Source organism: Phaenicophaeus curvirostris, chromosome Z (assembly GCF_032191515.1).
Source record: "Phaenicophaeus curvirostris isolate KB17595 chromosome Z, BPBGC_Pcur_1.0, whole genome shotgun sequence".
NCBI lineage: Eukaryota > Metazoa > Chordata > Aves > Cuculiformes > Cuculidae > Phaenicophaeus > Phaenicophaeus curvirostris.
Genome location: NC_091431.1, coordinates 19,996,582 through 20,013,503, shown reverse-complemented (window position 1 = coordinate 20,013,503; position 16,922 = coordinate 19,996,582). Strand labels below are relative to the sequence as shown.

The 16,922-nt window shown below is 42.1% G+C and overlaps 1 protein-coding gene across 2 annotated transcripts in view; it reads right to left on the bottom strand.

The window, feature by feature from the left end:
• CCNH (cyclin H) overlaps window positions 1-16,922 on the bottom strand; it is a 264,197-nt gene that overhangs the window by 167,414 nt on the left and 79,861 nt on the right. The gene's annotated exons all lie outside the window — the stretch shown is intronic.

Sequence of the window (16,922 nt, the reverse complement as noted above, 5' to 3'; positions counted from 1 at the left end):
ATCAGGCCCTGATGGTCCTGTGCACCAAGCAGACAAACCAAAGAGATTTCTCCTTCCCCCTCCTCAAGGGCCCTGGGCACCAGGCTGGCTACTCCCCTCCTTGCTAGCCTTGAAGGTCCCAGACACCTGGCCAGCCTGGTGTTGGCGATGGCCCCAGCACAGAGGAGGGAAGCACAACACCACAGAGCACTGTCCGTAAAATCAGTTTTACTACAAACTCTGTATTATCCTACTTATAAGTGGTGCCACATTGACTCTGCTTGTAGAAATTCCATGCCATTCTAATAATTAAATCTGTGATAAAATAATAACAACAACAACAATAATAATAATAATACATTAAGAAAAGAAAGCTTTAATTTTCACTATGATTTAGTGCCACCATCACTCTGCCAAGTATCCCCAAAAAAACCCTTTCTGTTTCCCCAGCATTGGGTGGCAACTGCTCACTATGTTCATCAGGTGTTTGTGTCTGGTTTTCTTGGCTATAAGGTCCCGTTTTGTCAATGTAAGTGTCATTAATTAAGTGAAAGTGAAAAGACTCTCAAAAGACCATTTCTCTCCCTCCTGGCAGGAGAAATGCCTCAAGTCTGCATGTGGTTTTCAATCAAATAATCCACAGGTGGTTCAGAATCAGATACATACTATGCTTTCTCCTCAGGCAGTGCTTAGAGAAGAAGAGATGGTGATCATGTAGGAAGATGCACGAGGCACAGACACACAGAAATATACAGCATAGATTCTTAAGAAATGGTTGCTTATAGGTTTGCTTGGTTGTTTTTAACTTTCTTGCTGGCACTCCGCTTTCACAGTAGCACTGCCTAGAAATTTATATGACACCTTGCTTCTCCAAATAGATGGTGCTACTCTCAAATATGCCATACTTTCTCTACTGGATAGGTAGAATTTTCTTTGATTTCTTCCTAGGGTGTGATACAATCCATGATCTTAGCTTAGATAGGAGGCATGGTAGATGTCTAACTAGAACAGTGCATTTTCTAGCTATGCTGATATCAAAACCATGAGATAGAAAAGGCAGAATATGGCCAAACCCTGGTATTCAGACAAAGAGGTCATGTCAGGCATTCATGTTGTCCAGGTACTCTGTTCCCTGGGAAACAGAGGTGGTACTGATAGGTGGATTGGCTGGTTAGGACAGTAAAGTGGTTGGAAGGGTGAGAAAGCAGAGCAGGAAGGCAAATGCGGAATTGCTAGAAAGTTTGGCACAGGTGCAACTAAACAAGTCCATGTCAATGCAAATTACTTCTCATTCCCACAAGAATAAATTCTCCAGGGGAAATCTGAATTACAGAAATGTGAGTTATACTCAGGCTGTGGACTGGAACAACATCATTTGCCCTGTTGTAAATGTCTCATACACAAACCCATAACTTCTTCAACTAGCATCTGCTTTAACTTGAGGTGCAGAGTTACTAGACATTTGAAGGCAAGACAGCCAAGGGTAGGTTGTAACAGTGTTCTGTCAGTCCATAATTCCCCTGCATACACACAGAAACTCAGAAACACAGACACTAAGTAGCACCCTTTGTCAGTGTGGAGGCCACTTTGTTTCTCTGTGCAGGCATAACAAGAGCTAATATGTTCCTGAAGAGAGATTTCTTCCTATGGGGAAAAACATTTTGAATGAAGGTGCAGTAGGCTTAAAATCCTACACAGATATGCAAGAGTGAAGATTCATTCCCACCGCCAGTTCTAATTCCATTAGAAAGATAACTTTCACCTTGCCTGAAACCTGTCAATCTGACTTTATTGCTCCTGGAATTGCTGACCATCTCCTTGCATTAATTTAGCTGGAAGCCAGAACCGTTTGTTCCCTAGGGAGACAATAGTTTCTGATTTACTGCAGCTCTGTTGAAAACAGGCTGGAGCTTGTCTCACAAGCCCTGGAGAAAATCTCCAGTCCTTTCCATACCAGAATCAGCGAACGTCCACTGCAGGCTTTACTGACCCTCTGCTAACGACAAAAGCCTTTAGCTCACAGCACTTTCTGTTGCAAGCTGCTTTTCTCAGAAAGTAAAGCCTCTTAGTAAAAAAAAAAAAAAATATAGATTATATAGAGATCATCTGCTTCCTCTTCTTTGTGAAGTACTATTGTACTGCTTTCTTGCTTAGTGTTATTGACAGTGGAACATTCCACCATGTCGCTTCTGTTCTTTCCTGGTGCAGAGACTGGACGTGCTTATTCCTTGTGTATATGAAGCTATTGGTTGCACAAACTCCTTCTAATCATGTATTCTGCAACTCCCCATTAGTTAGAACAGAAGGATACGAGCATGCAGCCTTCCCTAATTTTGTATTTACTGTGCTAGACCCTGCTCCTGTTATAAACTCTAGCCATGTACTGCTGTTTATATGGTAAAATATTCAGAACAGACCCAAAGCGTTGTATATTCTCATATATACTCTGTGATTGATGTACTTCTCTAAACAGTCACACCCTGTGACCTGCCACATATATACAAATAGAAAAATCAGTGTGTAATTGCTGATTATCAGGAAATGAATATCCTTGCAAGTTGCACTATGTCAGTGAAGGTTGCAAAGATATTCATGGGAGCTGCAAACGCAGAAAATTAGCTATCTATATAGCAGGACATCTTAGAAAATCTTAGTATAAAAAGCGAGTAGAACTTATCATTTAAATGTCAAGCACAACTAATATTAGTTAAAACTGTTAACTGCTGCTAAAATAATTGTTCTCAATGTTTGAACCTCCCATCTTCCTAATCATCCAGATTACCATCATGGTGAAGCATATACATGTGATTTCTAGCCCTTTTAAGGTAAAACAGGTTCAGGAATGAGGGTCTAGAACAGCTCTCTGAGGCCAGCTCTCTGCAGCCAACTGTCTGCTGGACTTCTCTACGTGACTGAGTCTCTCCACGGAGACAACCCTCTGCTGGGAGCCCTGAGTGCCTGGCAGCAAGTGATCCAGCAGGCACTGCCAGTCCTCCCTGCACTCAACCCATGCTAAGCTCCACAAAGCCCTTGAATGCTGCCGGAGGCTCTAGCCTGGTGCTTGGGGCTCCCATACAAAGTTGACCCAGTGGAGAGTCAGCCACGTACAGGTGTCTCATGGAGAGTTGTTCCACAGAGAGCTGGCCACAGAGAGTTGTCCCGTTCTGCAGCAGTGATTTCACTATTGTTAGACCCTCACATATCTCCAACTTACACTCAAACACAATAGCGGGTTGACAGCCAGCAATTTCTTGTTTAATACGTACTAGCATTTGATCCACAATTAGTTAAAATTTGAGAGAATAATCACTGCGTGATTGCAGTTAGGTTTCTCAGGAATGAGTTACACCACACTTTAAATCTATGGACTATTTAGGTTCCTGTTCCCAGTAGTTTCTTACTGTGGAATCAATTTTAAAGTCAACAACAGGAAAACAACTAGTTTAAATAAATTGCTTTGACACAAGTAAATACTATTATAAGTGATAAACAGAATAATAACAGAAAGACTAATAAGTGGGCTATTTGAAAAGCATAAATTTAGGTTAGCACATTATAAGATTAGGAAGTTTAGAAGTCTGGGTAATTAGACAAACCACGGCATTTCATCTATTTAATATTTTGCAATTAGGTTAATACACCATGTCATAATTAAGTCCTTGTATTCTATAACAAAAATAGCTAGTGATTAGTTTCAGTACATTGGATTTAAACATTTTGTTTCTTCTTTCCAATTTAGAAACATTACTTAACTGAAAAGTCCTAGGACAGAGGACACGCAGGAACTTACATGTAAGTAGAAGAACAGGGCACTTAAACTATCCCAGTGTAACACCCAAAGGAACTTGTTTCATGGGAGTATACACATAAAGAAACAGTAATCTCCAAATACTGAATGGATACTTTAGATGTGCAAACATGACCTCAGACACATGTACCAATTTTGTAAATACATTTTATATGTCTTACATGCAAATACTGGGTTTTTGTAGAGTCAGTAAGTGTACATAGAGTTTGTTGGCACTGTGTGAGCAGCTGTTTTAAAAAACTACTGGCTTTATGCAGATTGGGTGTCCATGAAATCAGGCTCAGCTACACCTTTACTAAACTCACATCTGTAACATGACACAGTATTTAATTTCCTTGAGTTTTTTCAGTTTTCAATGACAACACTTATAAAGATGTTAGTTTAAAAATATAGGGCAAAAAGAGCTGATTTTTACTTTCTGGTAACTGGATATGTACATGAAATTCTAAAATTGAAAAAAAAATATTTTTATTGTTGTCATTTTATAAGCTCCACTATACAAATATTCTTAAAAAAAAAAACCATTGTATGCCTATTTGTCACCTGTATTACAGCTGCATCCAGAAAGGTAGTCGTGGCTGACTGGGGAAGTTCCCTTGGACTGGAGGCTGGCAGATGCTATACCCATTTACAAGAAGGGCTGGAGAGAGTATCCAGGGAATTACAGACCTGTCAGTCTGACCTCAGTGCCAGGGAAGGTCATAGAGTAGCTTGTCTTGGATGCCACCTCCCAGCACAAATGGGACAACTGAGTGATCAGACCTACTCAGCATAGACTTATGAAAGGCAAATCCTGCCAAACTAATGTGATTGCATTCTATGGCAAGGTGACCCCCTTAATGGATGAGGGCAAGGCTGCGGATGTAGTGTCCCTGTACCTGGATTTCAGTAAAGCCTTTGACACAGTATCTCACAGCATCATACTTGAGAAACCAGCTACCACAGACCTGGACAGGGGCACACTCTGCTGGATTAAAAACTGGTTGGCTGGCCGGGAGTGGTGGTGAATGGAGTTAACTCCAGCTGGAGGCCAGTCATTAGTGGTGTCCCCAGGTGTCAGTGCTGGGTCCAGCCCTGTTCAATATCTTTATCAACAACCTGGAAGAGGGGATTGAAGGCACCCTCATCAAGTTTGTGGACAACACTAAACTGGGAGGACGAGTCAATATGTTGGAGAGTAGGGAGGCTCTGCAGAGGGACCTGGATAGTCTGTATTCATGGCCTGAGACCAATAGGTTGAGGTTTAACAACACGAAGTGCAGAGTCCTGCACTTGGGACACAAAAACCCCATGGAGCCCTACAGGCTTGGCGTAGAGCGACTGGAAAGCTGCCCCATGGAAAAGGACCTGGGGGTGTTTGTTGAGAGCAGCTGAAGGAGTCAGCAATGGCCCAGGTGGCCAAGAAGGCTGATAGCATTTTGGCTTGTATCAGAAAAAGTGTAGCCAGCAGGTGGAGGGAAGATTCTGCCCCTGTACTCAGCACTGGTGAGGATGCATCTTGAATCTGGGTCCTTCACCACAAGGAATACATTGAGGCACTGGAGCATGTCCAGAGAGGGGAACAGAGCTGGTGGAGGGGCTGGAGAACAAGTCTTACAATGAGTGGCTGAAGGAACTGGGCTTGTTTAGCCTAGAGAACAGGAGGCTGAGGGGAGACTTTATTGCTCTCTATGACCCCGAAAGGAGGTTGCAGAGCGGTGGGTGTTGATCTCTTTGCCCATGTGACAGGAGATAGGACAAGAGCGACTGTCCTTAAGATGCATCAGGGGAAGTTTAGACTGGACATTAGGAAAAATTTCTTCACTGAAAGGATTACCAAGCACTGGCAGAGGCTGCCCAGGGAGGTGGTGGAGTCACCATCCCCGGAGGCGTTTAAAAGACAGGCAGATAAAGTGTGTGGGGATATGATTTTACTAGTGGACAGGTACGGTTAGAGCTGATGATCTCAAAGGTCTTTTCCAACCTAATGACTGAAAGATTCTAAATAGTCTATTTAAATTTTACACACTTGCATTGTTCTATTACATAAGTATATCAGTTCCTACAATCAACACAGAACGTAAGCCTGCCAAGTAATGTATAAACACAGTATTTGTTGATTTTTATAGGTTGTGTATATGGTTTTTTTTACAGGAACAGCTCTTAGCTATGTCTTGCAGAAACATCCTTTATTTAAACACAGAGACACAGGTAGAAGGCTTATATAAACTCATTGTGATTAATAACCAGAAACTAGGAAATTAGTTTACTGCAACTACCGAGAACGATATATTCCTCAACAGTGCGATTAAACTGTTTGCTTAAAAGAGTTAGGGTAAACAGCATAAAAAAATTGCCTGAACTTGAAATGAAAGATAGTTCTGCACGCAATGGCTGTGATTATCCTGCATAGGTTACATCACGGGTCTCAGAGGAAGTTCTGTAGGTATTACAAATATAATCACATTTTCCTGTTTGTTCATTCTTATCAGACTTTTTCCTTTCCCTAGCTCCTGTAAAAGCACCTATATAAACATCCAGAGGATACCTAAACAGCTGCAAAAATACAAAGATGTTTGTCAATCTGTAAATTTTTGTCCATCAACAGTCAGAGAGAGATATGCTGCAGATACCTAAGGTCATTCACTACTGAGAAATCTTATTGAACTTGGCTGAAATTAACTAAGCAAAGAAAATTATTGCTTGCAAAATATTTTCAAATTTGAAATAGGAAGAAAATGTTGTTTGTCCTTTGTAAATCATTATTTTTGTCTTTTCTTATGGAAAAAAACTTTAAAAACTAACAAATCAGCTTCCAAAAATGAGGATACTTCTAGTGTTGCTTAAAAAATAACATCATTGCTTAATGTATCTGTAAATGGAATCACCCAATACTTACATGCTCAAGAAAGAATCCATAGCTGGTTTATGTGAAGGCGTAAATTATGAATACAGATAAGTATGAATAGACAGATTTCTCTTGCATTTAAATATCGGCAATAATATGGAATTGAAATTAAAGGACCACAGCCTTTGGCAGAGCATTCATATAGCACTTATTCCTGTGCTACTGAAGTTAAAGGGGTATTTTACCATGGCCTTTCAGGGTCGTAAAACTCAGCTCTCAAAAAAAGAGGACAAGCGTTGGTGCTGCTTAATTAACTGTGTTATGCTAAAAAAGACAGCCAATCTGTCAAAGAGGATGCTGATAAGAACAAAGACATCTATGAAAAATCACAAATGGAAAATCCCAAGTAGTTTTTTGAAGCAAATACATGGTCTTAGGTGTGTCTTTTTTTGTGTGTGCTATTTTTTTCAGTTTGTTACTATGATTTGACTCTTGCAATATTTCCTTTGGAAAAATACACCATTTACATGACTGTTCTGATTTCTGGGCCCTGTGTCCACTTATGCTCTTGTAGTTGCTCCTCTGTTCCAGGTAGAACTCCCGTTGTTGCTGGTCCCATGTGGTGTTATATGAAACGCACACTGGCCCAGCGTGTTCTATTACACAATCACTTCTGTGACTGAAACCTCTTTATCATGTTTCCATCTCTAACACACTTTATAGACAGCATTTTCCTGACTGTAGTCTTCCTCGGGATTGCCAGACAGGATCTGCCATTTGGGTTCCATTTACTGATCAGTTTCACACAGTCTCCAGAACAGCTCTTGAATTTTCAGGTTGGTGTGTAAATTAAAACACAACACAGGCAATTTCAAACTAGTACTGACCAGAGCCGTGTACCACAGTACAGGTCAGCACAAGAGCACTGGTGTTTATAGAATTATGGAATGGTTTGGGTTGGAAGGAACCTCAAAGCCCATCCAGTTCCAACCCCCCACCATGGGCAGGGACACCTCCCACAGGATCAGGCTGCCCAAGGCTCCATCCAAACTGTCCTTGAACACATCCAGGGATGGGGTAGCCACCCTGGGCAGCCTCTGCCAGCATCTCAACACCTTCATCATGAAGAATTTTTTCTTAATGTATAATTTGAATCTTCCCCCTTCCAACATAAGGCTGTTCTCCCTTATCTTATCACTCTATGGTTTGTAATAATGTCCCTCCTCAGGTTTCCTGGAGCCCCTTCAGGTACTGGAAGCTGCTCTAAGGTCTGCCTAGATCCTTCTCTTCTCCAGGCTGAACAGCCCCAACTCTCTCAGCTTGTCCTCACGTGGGTGCTCCGGCCCCCTGATCATCTTTGTGTCCTCTAGTGGAATTTGAAAATGTTACGCTTGAAACAGAGACCCATATTCTGAAACCTGCTGCTTCGTCAATGTATTTTGCCAGGTACGAGATGATAGTTATTAGAAGAAACAACTGCAACTAGAAAAGCTAAAAGCAATGACCAGTAAAATGTTATTGTCTCTGCCTATTGTTAAAACATCTACTGCAGGATATTTATGTGAAGTGCTAAGACACCAGCCTAAACTTAGCAGGTAAAATGTACCCAAAAGTCAAGCCACAGTAGATTTACAAAACGAAAAAATTCCTATAATATCATGAAAAGCTGCAGCAAGGGGCATCAGTGAACATGCAGTTCCTCAGACACATAGAGACTGATAGAGTATATCAAGTGTTTGACCACAGGAAAATTCAGTAAGAAGGTCAGTTTGAGTATTCTGATGCACTACTTCATTGGTTTTGCTCCACACGGTTTCATTTTTTGCACTCTCTTATGCTGTGGGTCCTTTTCATGGCATTAGCCTTTACATTTTCCTAGCGCTTGGTTAGGAATTATGGAAAAAAACACATTGTCTGCCTTGTTACTGTAAAACACCTGAAAGATAAAACCCTTGGGCACTGACTTACCAGGCAAAGAGCAGCAGGAAACAAAGTTTCTCATCTGTTCTTAGGACAGGCCAAGGTGCAGCCAGGAAGCTGTGTGATGCCTCCAAACGAGTGCTACTGAATGCTGTTCTCTTGCTTAAAGTGGTTGTTTCTGAACAATTTACTTGCTGATATACTATATGAACTAGGGTGAATATTCATTCAGATGAATATAGTATGTTTACATCAGCATGTCATAAAACAGCACGTTAAATTTCAGGATAATAAATGGTCTGAAACTACAATTGTGTCAAACCAAAAAACACAGTATAAAATATGCAGTATTTTGAAATTTCTTTGGTGATGTGGCAATAATTAAAAGTAAGATGCATCCTGACATTAGTGATCTACACTCCAACAAAAGAAATGGGTGCTTTAAAAGTCAACAGCAAAATAATTACTCTTTGATTAAATTAGTGAGCTGTGCACAGCATTTAAGTAGGATGGCATAGAAACTGCATGCTTTCTAATTCTCAGAAACACTGCAATACAACAGGTTCTGAGTGAATCTGCGAGGATGTACAAATCATAAAGTAGGGATTTTCCATCAGTGTTCATTACTGGAATGACTGAAGTATGGCCAGACTCAGGTCAGCAAGGAACAAGGTTTGCCAAGAAGAAAAGATGTTGAGCCTCAATATTCTAAAATAAGCCTTCAGACTCAAAGATTCAAATGCTGAGTATGGAGGTGTAATATCAGTTTCTGAAAGGAATAAGATTTGTTGCATGCACTGAAGACTTACGAAAGCGACTGAAATACCACAGGTCTGTTTACACCAGCAAACCCATGAAATATGTGAAATCAGAGGTAGTGTGTGGGGAGAACTCTGTTCCAGATGCAGCCTGAAGTGAAGTGAGACAACAAAAAACCTGCACCTCTATGTAATGATGCTGATCTAAAACTGAAAAGAGAAGGTGAACAATCACAGGCAGCTACAAAAAAGCTTTTTAAGCAATTCGGAAGACAGACAAAAGAAACCAATGAACAGTATCACACACAAATACAAACAATTACTTCAGGATAGTTGCTCACATGTAGTTTTGCATTTCTATTAGTATGGTGAATATAGTCTTTCATTTGGGCTTAATTCGTCTGCAGTTTAAACATTTATTTGAAAGAATATCAAACTACACAAGAACAAAATGATCAGGGACAAAAGGTTCTAAGAAGAGCTTAGAGTTTAACATAGAGATCATTTCTCATGTGACAAAAATGTTCTTGAAAATCTATAATAATCAGGAAGTCATTAAACAAAAATAATATTTGAAAGCTGTTGGTCTTTTAAAATGAAAGGAAAGATTTCTAAAATACCTTATTGTTAATGACCTATTCAGAGATTCAATACCACAAAATAGTCAATGCAAACAAAACTTTCTAATTTCTGCCATTCATATTGGAGAACTGACAGCACAGATACAAATTTATATATACAGTCAGTGATGATGACTGTTTAATTATTACCTTGTGATAATCATTCTGGGAACACAGTCAGTTTTATTTGATAAAAATAAAAGAATATATTAACATGGTGGAAGTCAAGAATTTAAGTAAATAAATTTAAGCAAATAAAAAAACCAGTACTCAGATTCTTGCCCAGACTCTCCCACTTTTCCACCTCCCAAGTAATACATAGCCTTCCATGTGTTATAACAGCCACGCAGGCAGGAAGAACTGGCACTCACTGTTATTATACAGCTTTAGTAGTGCAGGGGAAGAGCTGGAACCATTGGAACACTCAGAATTCTTCATTATGGGAAGGCTGCCTTCTTATTGCTCCATATGGCATCACAAAGATTGAAAATTCCCCTATTGCAATTTATTGGAGCTAGGATAACACCTTTCTAAAAGTGGAAACAAACTGCACTTACATAGAGGTCAGAAGCAGGTTTTGTCCTGAAATAAGGAGTGAAAGTGAAGGCTACATGGTGTTTGTACCCATGATGCAAGCAACATCTTCTCTATAAATAACTGAAGTACTAGGCCATTCACTTTATGTGGCTTTTCATCCTAATAGGCATTAATGTTGAACAGTTTCTAAATGCTGTGCAAAACCTAATTAATCCTCTGACACATCCATGAAATAACTCCTCACTTTACTGATGGAGAAATTGTGACCTTGTTCAAATGACTTGCCCAAAGCTATGCAAATCAGTGACAAACCTGGACTAAATGCTATTGAGTTCTTAATCATGTATTCAGCTGCCGGGAACATCTCACCACTGTCCCCATTCTTACAGTATGTACTATAATATTAGTCCAAGCTGTGTGCCAGTGGTACAGCACTAGTGTCCTATATGAACCAGGGTCTCTGATTTAGTAACATACTTCAAAGGCCTCAATGGCACTGTAATTCAGCTGACACTTCACTGGAAGATGCAGCTTTGCATCCCAAAGGCACAGAATCATAGAATCATAGCATGTTCTGCATTGGAAAGGATGCACAAGGATCATTGAATCCAACTCTTCTCCCTGCATAAGACAATCCAATATTCATACCATGTGTCTGAGGGCATTATCCGAATGCTTTTTGGATATTGCCAGGCTTGGCACCTTGACTGCATCCCCCGGGAGCTGTTCCACTGCTTCACCACCCTCTGAGATAAGAAACTAGACCTCTCCTGAAACATGTTTCTACCATTCCCCTCGGGTCCTATCATTGGCTGTCAGAGAAAAAAAAAGAGATCAGCGCCTGCTCCTCCTCCCCTTGTGAGGAAGCTGTAGACCACAAAGAGGTTTCCCCTCAGTCTCCTCTTCTGCAGGCTGAATAGACCAAGTGACTTTAGCCACTCCTAATGTGCAGTACAAACTGGCTCTGTGAAGGACACCTGTCACTATTAATAACATAACAGCAGTTAGGGCTGCAACTACTCCACACCAGTGAATTAAGTGTCCCTGTGAATGCACACGGGCTCTGAAGCCAGCTGGCAGACTGGCATGTGATTCCATATGGGAGCAATCTTGGTCTCCTCGGAGACTTCCAGCTGGGAAGGGTGCCTGGCACCCCTCTGCTACCAAGCAGCACTGAGCTGGTGGTACGCTCGGAGGCACAGCAGAAAAGGTCACTACGCTCTGGGCTTTGCAGACAATCGCATTCAAGCACCTGGAACACTAAGTTTTATTCACAAGCATGGGCAGAGACTGTGTTAGTCCTCCACAAGCACAATCCTGTGCAAAGAATTATATTTGCCATAAATCAACAAGTGAACGGGTAGTTATAACAGCAGCATTAACAAACTTTCAACAATGCCCTTTTATGTGTCAGACTTGGTTTTGACCTTTCTTCAGGTTAGTCTTTAAATTAGGTCAGAAAAATCATCATCTACCTGTGCTCTGACATTTCAATACTAGACTGAGGGTCAGGGATACCTGATCCAACAGCCAGCAGGGGAAAAATCATGTACGTTCCCAGATCTGCAAACTGAGTCTAGGGAACATGCAAACAGACTTTTCAGAGAATCTAGCCTGACATCACCCACGCATGAAGGACTAACTGTCCTAGTCTCATTTATACTAGAGATTTCAGAAAAAAACCCTACATTTTTGCAAATGCATGAGAAGTATGAAGAAAAACTTCATTACAATTGTTCCTCCATCCACATATATTCATGTAAATGAAGCCCTGTGAAGGCTTGTATAACGGAAGCCAACTCACAAGCCTTAAGAAAGAGGAAATGCAGGGTTATGTGAGATACCTGCAGTGCCAAACCAGCTGAGACAGACAAGCTTGCCTGCAAAGCGAACAGAAACGGTATGTCAGAGGCAGCAATGCAACAGCTTGGCTGATCTTACTTAGAAGCTCTCTTTCTGTGGAATCCTTGCCAAATTTAAAGCTGCTCTCCCCAGACTGAATCTCCTGAAGGAGAGCCACTGTCACAACACCCTCTGCTGCAGGAAATTCTTAGCACAGCTGTCCTAGTCCCCACATACCTATATACATGCTGCTGCCCTGGAAGGCACTGGGAAAAGCCTGTCTCATAAAGGGAACCTTAGAAATATTTACTCTACATTTCCATATTTCGGTACATCACTTCTACAACAGCAAAAAGGCTGTGTTAAAATAATTTTATGTAGAAATCTGCAAGGGAAAGCAAACAGCAGCAAATAAAAACCCACCAGGACACCAGGCTACAACATAATTTTAAATAATATTTATAATACTGAAACATGGTAATGCAAAATCCAAGTTGTGAGGGACTGCCATTGAAATTGCAGTTTCTCAAACAGAAAAGCAGCAGGGAATTAATGTGTTACAATGCTGTAAATACAAGAGCCAGCTTCTCCTTTCACTGACACTGGGCAGAAACCCAGCATAATTCCACTGATCTTAGTGGAGTAACAAGAAGCAACTTTTGCCTTTAGAAGGCAAGATATGAAACTTTGTTTCAGCAGATAAAAAAAAAAAAAAAAGAGGTTGGCTGGAGAGCTGTGAAAGTGGGAGTAGCAGTTTGTTTTAGTGGCCTCAGGAAAAATTCACTTAATACTTTTGGGTAACGCAAAGCTTTGAAAACCTGAATGTTTAGATGCCTTCTGAGAACTCTTGAGAGACATACAAGTGTCAACGTGCTGCTATTTGTCAGCTCTTTTAACACCACTGGAAAAAAAAATAAATCAGAAGATATCTACATGTTGTACTGCCTGGTAATGTTTGTCACACAATGTCTTCTCGATCGCAGAGGGGAGGTGAGCCTGATGTGCTGATGTGCTGAGCAAACCCAGAGCTTGCAGATTTGAGTAACAAAAGGAAAAAAAAAGGTACAATTTCAGGAAAGCGTGGGGTAAATACATTTTTAGTAGCGGTGGGGTCATAACTCTTGGAGGATAAACAGTATTTTGTAGAGTCTGGGATGCATTTTTTATTATTCTTATTGCTACAATATCATGTCTTTGCTATAAAATTGAAAAGAAAAGGTGCTTCTTGAGTGGATTTCTCTGAGGAAAATACCCTGGTAAGCAGCTCGGCTGCTCTGTGTGCTGGCAGCCTGGCACAGAAGTGCTGAGCTAACAGCTAATTCCCCCATACCCTGCATGTTTCTGCCCTGGAGCCCCAGGCCAGGAGATGGCTAGGAACCCCTCAACAGCCCAACTCCACCACCACGATATGATTTCCCTGGCTTGTATCAAAAATGGTGTGGCCAGCAGGAGCAGGGAAGGGATTGTGCCCCTGTTTTTGCCAATGGTGAGGCTGCAACTTGAATCCTGGGTTCAGTTCTCAGCCCCTCAGTACAAGAAAGACAATGAGGGGCTGGAGCATGTCCAGAGAAGGGCATTGGAGCTGGGGGAGCATCTGGAGCACAGGACTTATGGGGAGGGCTGAGAGACATGGGGTTGTTTAGCCTGGAGGAGGCTGAAGGGAGACCTCATTGCTCTCTGCAGCTCCTGGAAAGGAGGTTGTAGTGAGGTGCACACTGGTCTCTTCTTCCAAGTAACAAGCGATAGGACAAGAGGAAATAGCCTCAAATTGTGCCAGGGGAGGCTTTGACTGGATAATAGGAAAAAATCTTTACTGAAAGAGCAGTGAAGCACTGGAAAAGGCTGCCTAAGGAAGTGGTGGAGTCTCCATGCCTGAAGGTATTCACAAAGTGTGTAGAGGTGCCACTTCAGGGCACGGTTTAGTGGGCATGTTGGTACTGTGTTGATGATTGGACTGGATGAGCTTAGAGGTCCTTTCCAACCTTAGTGACTCCACGATTCTATGACACGTCCCTGTGGGAAGGCCCCAGCAGCAGGAGCACTCACTCACCCTGCCCCTCCTCTGCGCCATTTGCCCTGGATAATTTATTTTTTTCCTCTCAGCAGGGTGAAGGATTGCATGGTCACATTCAGGGAGTAGTGGTCAATGGCTTAATGTCCAGATGGAGATCCATGACTAGTGTTGTTCTATATTTTCATCAATGGTATAGACAGCAAGATTGAGTGCACCCTTAGCAAGTTTGCACATAACACCAAGCCAAGTGGTGCAGTTGCCACACCAGAAGGACAGGATGTCATCCAGAGGGACTAAGAAAAGCTGGAGAAGTGAGCCTGTATGAACATTATGAAGTTCAACAAAGCCAAATGCAAAGTCCTGCACCTGGGTTGGGGCAATCTGTGATTTCAATACAGGCTAGGGGGTAATGTGATTGAAAGCAACCCTGAAGAGAAGGACTTGGGGCGCTGGTCAATGAGAAGCTCGCCATGAGCTGGCAATGTGCACTCACAGCCCAGAAGGTCAACTGTATCCTGGGCTGCATCAAAAGAGGCATGACCAGCAGGGTGCAGGAGGAGACCCTCCCCCTCTACTCCACTCTCATGACACCCCACCTGGAATCCTGTGTCCAGTTCTGGAATCCCCAACAGAAGAAGAGTATGGAACTGTTGGAATGGGTGCAGAGTAGGCCAAGAAGATGATCTGAGGGCTGGAGAATCTCTGCTATGAGGACAGGCTGAGAGAGTTAGGGTCATGCAGTCTGGAGAAGACAAGGCTCTGGGGAGACCTTACAGTGGCCTTCCAGTACCTGAAAGGTACTACAGGGTATGCAGGATCTACAGGAAAGCTGGGGAGAGATGTTTTACAAGGGCTTGTAGTGATACGATGAAGGGGAATGTCTTTAAATTGGAAAGGGGAAGTTTTAGATTAGACATCAGGAAGAAATTCTTCATGATGAAGGTGTTGAGGCAACGGCACAGGTTGCCCAGGGAAGCTATGGATGCCCCATCCCTGGAGGTGTTCAAGACCAGGTTGGATGGGGCTTTGAGCAAGCTGATCTGGTAGGAGGTGTCCCTGCCCATGGCAGGGGGGTTGGAACTGGGTGTGCTTTAGGATCTGTTCCAACCCAAACCATTCTATAATTCTATGATGATTCTATGATTCTAGCCAGTGGGAGGCATCCCTTCCTACCACAGTGTGGTTGGAAGTGGATGTGCTTTCAGGTTTCTTCCAACCCCAAACATTCTATGATTCTGTGATTCTTTGATTCTATAATTCTAAGATTCTATCCCTGCCTATTGGAGTGGCAGTGGAACTGAATGTCCAGTAAGGTCTCTTCCAACCCCAAAAATTTTGTGATTCTGTGATTCTATGAGTGTATGATTCCCCAATTCCATGATTCTATGACTCTTGCCAATGAGAAGTGTCCCTGCCCATTGCAGTGGAGTTAGAACTGGATGGACTTTAAGGTCCTTCCTACCCAAACTATTGTGTGATTCTGTGGTTCTGTGACTCCATGACTCTATGATACCATGATTCTATGATTCTTGCCAGTGGGAGGAGTCCTTGCCCATGACAGGAGGGCTGAACTGGATGATGAAAACCACTCTGCGATTCTGTGATTCTATGACTATGTGATATATGATTCTCCAGTTCCATGATTCTATGATTCTACGATCATATGATTTCACAATTCCATGATTCTTGCCACTAAGAATGGCAGTGGGGTGGGAAGTGGATGGGCTTTATGACCCCATCTGACCCAAACCATTCTGTGATTGTATGAGTTGATGAATCTATGATTCCACAAGCCTATGAATCTAGGAGTCCATGATTCTATGATTCTGTCCAGTGGGAGCTGTCTGTGCCTATGGCAGTGGAGTGAAATTGGATGGCCCTTAATGTCCCTTCCAACCAAAAGCATTGTATGATTCTACATTTCTGTGACTCTATGATTCTATAATTCTATGCTTCTAGTCAGTGGAATGTGTCCCTGCCCCTTGCAGTGGTGCTGGAACTGGATTTTTGTTCAGGTCTCTTCCAACCTAAACTGTTCCGTGATTCTACGATTCTACGATCCTACAATTCTATGATTCTCTCCAGCTAGAGGTGCCCGTGCCCATGGCAGTGGAGTGGAACTGGGTGGGCTTTAAGGTCCCTTCTGACCCAAACAACTCTGTGATTCTATGATTTTTTTATTCTATTATTCTATGATTTTAAGGTTGTCACTAGTGAGAAGTGTCCGTGCCCATGGCAGGGGGCTGGAATTGGATGGGCTATAAGGTCCCTTCCAACCTAAACTGTTTCTTGATTCTCTGATTCTGTAATTCTATAATTTATGGTTCTAGCCAGCGGGAGGTATCCCTGCCCATTGCAGCGACATTGGAACTGGATGTTTGTTCCAGTCCCTTTTGACCCAAACCATTCTGTGTTTCTATTACTCCATGATTCTACAATTCCACAATTCTGTGAATCTCCCCAGTGGGATGGGGGTTAGAACTGGATGACCTATAAGGTGCCTTCCAGCCCAAACCACCTTGCGATTCTGTGATACTATGACTCTATAATTCTACGACCCCACGATTCTACGACTCTTGCCAGTGGGATGTGTCCATGCCCATGGCAGTGGTGTTGG